This window comes from Haliaeetus leucocephalus, unplaced genomic scaffold, assembly GCF_000737465.1.
Source record: "Haliaeetus leucocephalus isolate CR32 unplaced genomic scaffold, Haliaeetus_leucocephalus-4.0 Scaffold184, whole genome shotgun sequence".
Taxonomy (NCBI): Eukaryota; Metazoa; Chordata; class Aves; order Accipitriformes; family Accipitridae; genus Haliaeetus; species Haliaeetus leucocephalus.
In genome coordinates, this window is record NW_010972620.1 from 12,183,129 (window position 1) to 12,190,053 (window position 6,925).

General features: G+C 39.4%; 1 protein-coding gene across 1 annotated transcript in view; it reads right to left on the bottom strand.

The window, feature by feature from the left end:
- Positions 1–6,117, bottom strand: part of LOC104830155 (heparan sulfate glucosamine 3-O-sulfotransferase 1-like) — a 57,088-nt gene extending 50,971 nt beyond the window's left edge. Inside the window, exon 1 of the mRNA XM_010564902.1 lies at positions 6,035–6,117. The gene's annotated coding sequence lies outside the window, so the exon portion shown is untranslated. The remainder of the gene's footprint in view (positions 1–6,034) is intronic.
- Between the last annotated feature and the right edge of the window lie 808 nt (positions 6,118–6,925).

Genomic DNA, 6,925 nt, shown 5'->3' on the forward strand with positions numbered 1-6,925 from the left:
AAGGACATGGACACACTGGTGTGCATCCATTAAAAGGCCACAGAGACGATAAGGAGATTGGAATATCTGTCATATGAAGAGAGGCTGGGACTCTCTAGCCTGGAGAAGGCTCAGGAGGGATCTAATCAGTATGTATAAGAAGACACAGACAGACTCTTCTCAGTACCATACAGTGAAAGGAAAAGATGTAGAAGGTGTAAACAAAAATACAAGAAATTCCATTTGAACACAAGAAAAAACATTTTTCATATGAGGGTTGTCTAACACTTAAACAGCTTGCCTAATGAGGCTGTAAAGTATCCATCCGTGGAGATACTCAAAACCCAACTGGAGATAGCTATTGGCAACATGCTCTAGGTGACCCTGTTCTGAGCAGGCAGATTGGACCAGATGATCTCCAGAGATCCCCTCTACCTTCCCCAGTTCTGTGATTCTGTGGCTATATATCCATGTGATCTTTTGTGTAAGCAGCTGCATTACATATATAAAGGCAAACTACTGCTATTTAGCATGATAATGTTAACATCCTATCCTGAATTTTCAGTGTATCACTTATATGACATACTCTGCTTTCTTATCTACAATTAAAAATTTTAAGTATGAAGTAAGAGTAATACTACACCATCATATTTCCATGGAAATCTTGTTACACTTTGGGGATTAAGCAAAATCAACACTAGTGAAAGGTTTAAAAAAAAAAGTTGCAATGTCAAAAAGCAATAAAAGTAAGATTAATGCAAAATACTATTTATAGGTTAAAAAATGAAACATTTTAAAAATACAGTTGTTTCAAAACCACACTTTAACTTAATTAATGAAATGTACCCATATTCTTATTCCAGGTGAAGTTATTCAAGCCAATGCAGCACATATGTCCCATTAGTAGCTTTTCCACTTACTTCATATTTCAGTTAGAAACCGCTATTTCATTAATACAAAGGGCTTACCTTTCTTCTCTAGGCTTAAAAACTTCCTAATCTATTTGTTAGTTTTAGCCAAAGGGGCTTAACTGATTTTTTCCCTATAGAAATTTCTTCAATATTTGAACAGAATAGATTCTTACATTAATAATTGGAAACTTCTAAATATGCATAAAAGGGTGATGGCTTTTTGAGGCTACAGACAGAGGTGCAGTCCTGCAGCAACATTAGCAAGAGATTCTGGTCAATTCCACAGTTTCCATTCAAAACTTTGTAGGCAGCAGGAAGACTGATAAAGCTCTTCTAACTGTCCCTTGTTTCACAGATACCAGTAGAAATAAGGACTGGATTGAAAATAGGAACCCGCTTTAACAGACAAGAAAAGTCTACAAAAAATAGACAGACAACCCAGCAAAAAACGGAATCCTGGAGACATTCTTCACTTTTGAGGTCAAGGAAACTTGGACATAAAACTGAGAAAAGGGTTTCAAAGTCCTTTCAAAACCAAGACATAATTTTCTTCTGTGGAGCCACATGAACGAGCTGTCTTCCCAAAGTGATATCTAGGGAATTAGAATCTCTTTATATAATTTCAACAAATTTACTGATCACAAACATAGGTCAGTCTGTTATTTAACAGAATAACCTAAGTAAATTTGAATTATACGGTCACAATTACTACTTTCCACTTCTATAGTACATTTTCAGTAGTAATTCAATAACTTAATTTTCAAGTGTTGCCCATGTCATGAAAATCCCACTATATTCCACCTCTCTCCTGTTTTTTCGTTAAGTCTCAAGAGAACACCATCTGAGTAGCTGAACAGAATGGACAGTAATTGTAAGGGGGGAATGGGTAAAGAAAGAAGCAATAGGGACACAAAGCTGACCTAGGAAATTAAACCAAGTATTAAAAAAAAAAAAAAAAAGTGTTTGGATCAGTCCCCTGATCTCAATGACAATGGCTTTTGAGCTATTAAATTATGCTTCCTCCCTGGATTATTAATGGATTGGCCACAGGGTAGGGAATTTACACAGGACCTAGTATCATCAGCAGAAATCTGTAGGGTACTACTCCTTTTAAACAGTGAGTAGCAAAAAAAAGCTAGATCAAAATGGAGAGTATATTGGAGAGTAGCAAACGTGGTGCTTAGGTGTAAGAAGAAAGAAGCAAGTGACCTAGGCAATTGTTATCCTGACTTCAATGTATGAAAAGTTGGGGGTTTTCTCTTTTTCAATTACAAGGTAATTAACAAGGAGGACAATTAAAAAAAAATCAGGATAATTTCAACATAACTTTGAAAAGACATGTTAGTCTGGAGCAAGTAAGTTAACTATGAAAAGCAAATATTAAGGTAAAGGAAATCCAGACTCCAATCTCACCAGATTTCAGTAAAGAATTTGATATGGTTTCACCTAGCAATTATTTACTGAGTTGGAAAAGATAGGGTGTAACACAAAAATGAAGTGAATATAAAACTGACTAACGGTGACATATTGAATGGACTTACTTAAAATCTTTCTTCAGACTCACCTTATCTCATGTCTATGAATCTGAAAAAAAATAGAAGTGTTTTGATAAAAACTGGTTATAGGAAGCACTCTTGATCCAGGGCAGGCTCTCGCTAACTTACAGAATAAATTGGAGAACCATTGGGACAGGCATATTAGAAATGGGAAAACATTTAGCAACTCTTCAAAGCCACGTGATTACAAATAGCAGAATTTCTGTGATTACATGGTGTCTTATCACTTGAGAGCAACAGAAGAGAAATCATACACCTGTGTCTAGTTTACTGCAAGAAGATTAAGCCAACCTGGCATACCTGTAAATCAAACTTGATCTTCACCAACATCTGATAAAGTATTTTCAGTAGACCAAGTGGAGCATTAGCACTATTATTCAGGAATTTGAGGAAACACTTCAGGTACAAGGTATTTGATGCAGGTGAGGTATGTTCAGAATTCAGGAGAATCAAGTTACTAGGCTCTATAGCTTCCTATTTATTCTGTTTTACGAGACAGACTAAAAGGTGCTTGCTCTGCTTGTTTGATCCTAGCTCACAAAAGCTGAGGAAGGCACATGATCAATGCTTATAATTTATTGAGGGCTATACACCAAGGAAGGAGTTGGTTTTAAATAACAATATTGAGATACTAAAACTTAGGAATCAAAGCATATATTTAGGCTGGAAGTTCAAAGAAAGTTAGTAAGCATTAGGAGAGAGATTCTGAAACATCTTTCCAGAAAGAGCAACAGGACAAAGTACTTAACCAGCTTTAAGGTAGACTGTGGTGACTTTATGGCTGAGATTAGATAAGATTGTTGCCTAACTCAGAAAGGCCTTTTTTTCAGCCCTGAATTACTACGATGAAGAACTGCTCCCTATTCTGCTCTCCCTCTTCCCAGTCTTTTTGTTCCCTCCATTCCCACTAAAGTTCAACTGGGGCTATGAGAGGACTACATGCAATTTTTTATCTTTAAGAGAAAACAGTCTTAAGACTTAAACCCCTACCCCTCTAGTTTACATATTTTTATAGAATGTTGCACCAAAGCAGATGACTAGAAGCTCTCCTTGAGATCAAAAGATTTAATCAGCAACTAAACAGAGCAGTGCATTGCGAACATACTGAATTATATTACCTCTTTAGATCTTCATTAAATATTTGTCCTCCTTGCCAGTTTAATGGATTCCTACTTACTATATAACCAGCCAAAAAAGAAATTTGATTGTACTCTGCGCACACATGCCTCAAATGCTGGCCCTATCCTTTCTACATTGATGTTGCTATCCAAAAACTTCACATAAGCTTCTGTTAGGACATACAGCTACCCGTGCCCCTTGTAACATACTACTTTTTATGTTAATCATTGAATAACCCATTCAAAAGTTTTCTTATGGCAGTGTGTAATTAAAAAACAGCTACAGAAAATAGAGAGGGCATATTCACATGACTACAGGTACGGACCAGTTGCCACATAGTTATTTGTATAGCATTAAGAGAATATTAAGCAATGTTGCAGACAGCTAACTCTTCTCCATTCAGCTTCTTTCAAAGCTATGTCCATCAAGAAACGTGCAGCACTATGGTTTCGTGATACAAAAAGCACGCTCAACCTGTTGCAGATGTTGGAAAGGTAGGTGGGTCTGTCATTCACTGAAGTCACCAAGCCCACAATCCATTGTATCAAACACAGTCAAGTCATTACTATATGCACAATAAAGTCACATGACTGTAAACACATCTCTCTACATCCTTCTGGCTGACAAATGATTTTTTCATTTTAGATTAGAAAAGAAGCAAATGCTTTTCCAATGTAACTTGATCCACACTTTGGCAGCCAAACATAAATTTCATTTAAAAATGTACACTGGAGTGAAACTTAAGCAGTGACAGAAATTGTTCAAACCCCTAATTTTTCAGAACTTCCATGTTATCCATGTATGATCTATGTAGCCAAAGCACTGGCCAGGACAATGCTGGTTACACAGAAGACGTATTTCTATTACAGTGCTATCTCAGACCAATAACTGTCCACCACTTAATATACTTTGGCCACTCTGGCGACTGTTCATGATAGCATTTCCAGTTAGAGATAGAAGAATCAGAGAAGAAAACAAATTGCTATCCTGTCCAAGTTCAAAGACAAAGCTAACAAAGTCCACCTTTATTGACTGTCATTTCACCTCTACCATCTCTTTTTCTGTGATAAACCAAATCCTCAACAGAATCTCTTTTAACTGGTTTGTTATAGACTAAACCGAGGCTTTCACCTTAAATGTCATAAACTGCTGTATATGTGAGTATGACTTAGTTCAACAATGACATGCAGTCTTGGATTTGACAGAAAGACTCCATTTCAAAATTTTTCTTCCCCTCTGACTAGTCTCCTTTTAAATTTTTGTCTTTTTATTTCTGGCTTGTGCTTATTTTTGGCTCCCTGATTTTGTTGCTGTAGAACAGTGGTATGAAAACTACTGCATATACGCTTGGTTTCAATGTAAGCATATTGAGTGGTTAGCCTAGCTTATATGTTCTTGCTTACCTCATAGATTTCTGGGTTATTATGAGTTTATTTTACTAGTATAGCCCTCTATTGCCACACACATACACACACTTTTACAATAAGCTCACAACTTATGAAACTTGCAAATCACATGTGCTGTTGAGGAACACAAGCTCCTTAATTCCCTCATTCTGATGACATGGCTTAATGCAATGTACAGTCTCCATCGATAACACACAACATCTTTTTAATCAGAAGGCAGTATTTTTACATAATTGGAACAAAAGAACTTAATAATATTTGCCACTTAATAATATTATCAAAAACATGTTAGGCTACTAAAGCAATTAACCCCAATCTAAATTAGTTCTATCTGAAATGACAAAACCTCAGTCTAGTTTTGCCAGCAACTAGTCAGATATATGAAAATTCACTGATGTCATAAAACGAAAGTATTAATAACTTCCACAATATGAAACCATGACCTTATGAGCCTAAAACCCCCATTTCCTAATTTATGGAGAAATACCTGCCACAGGAATAAATAGCCCTAAACACAAACATCTTACTGAAGAGTAGTTCTCCCCCGTTTAGCTCATTTAACAGGCAAGTGTCAAGAACTATTACAGTACTGTCTTAGGAGGAGTAAGCTAAATTCCTGGAAGCAGCTTATCACATTTAAAAAGTTTTTTTCAAAGGATGGAAATAATCAAAGCAGACATCACACAGATTTTAGTTGCCGCAGTTGAGAAAGTCAACCTTTTCAGTGGAAGTTGTGGTCTCCCTAGTCCAAGTTTCCTCCATTCTATCTCAGAAAATATGGTTTTGCACAGACTAAAACTGAAAGTAAAATTCAACAGCCTGGTTATTCTCAATCCTTCCATGTGTAGCAAAAATAAGAGGACATACGTGATTCTGAAGCATCATCCTTATACTGTCAACCACTTCCAACTCTGCAAGAGATTTCAGGCCATAATGTGTAAATCATTACTACGTTCTCTAATGGTACTTTCTATTTAATCAGGAGAGAAGAACCCCCCCCTCTAGAATTACAATAAATAACTACAGTTTAGTTTTAAATGAAATGATGGAGTTTATATCTGACCTGAGTTTCGGTCTTTTCCTAGTGGGAAATATAAATTCAGCATTTGGATACATAATCCTACGGCTCTCAGAAGCCGACTCCACCGCGAACACTTCACATGATTTATAGCTCTCCTCCAGATTCAGATGACAAGCCTCGGCGGAGCAGGTGCAACGGGGTATTTTTTCCTTCCTTCAGAGATCATTCCCTCGTATGTAAATTAATTAGCAAGTCTTCATCACTCTCGCGTAAGCGGGGAAGATGAAGCTAATGGGTTATCAGCGTTTAATTTCTCACACGGAGCGGGTGACCCGGCAGCCCGGCGGAGGGAGCGGGCTCGCTGTTGTTACTGCTGAAGCCACAACGTTTTTGACAGCGTCAGCGGCGACGAAAGTGAGCCTGGCTCCCGCGGAGTTATGCCAAGAGAGCAATTTTTAAACCACGGGCAGCATTTGGGGGGGAACCTCCGCGACGAGAGGCGAACACCCCCCCTCTCCGCCCCGCCGCCCCCGCCAACAGGCGCATTTCTTCCCCCCCCTCCCGGCAAGTTAAAGCTGCCCTGCCAGCGCCGCCGTGCCCCCTCCACACCCGCCAGCCCTGCCCTCTTCCCTGGCTGCCGGGGAAACGGGGAGCGAGTCCCGACTCCCTTTACCTCCTCCGGAGCCATGGAGAGCGGTGCGGCCGGGGCCTCGGCTCCGCGCGGCTGGCGGCGGCGGCTCCCCGCCGGAGCGGAGGGGAGCGGAGGGGAGCGGAGCGGAGTGGAGGGGCCGGCGCTCTCCTCACTCCCTCACCCCGCCGCGCTACGCCTCGAGCCGGCGGCACAGCCCGCTCCACATAAATGCATTAACAGCAGCCACATCATGATTAATTCATCAGTCCCAGTGACCAGAGGAGGAGGCACGCGGAGGGGAG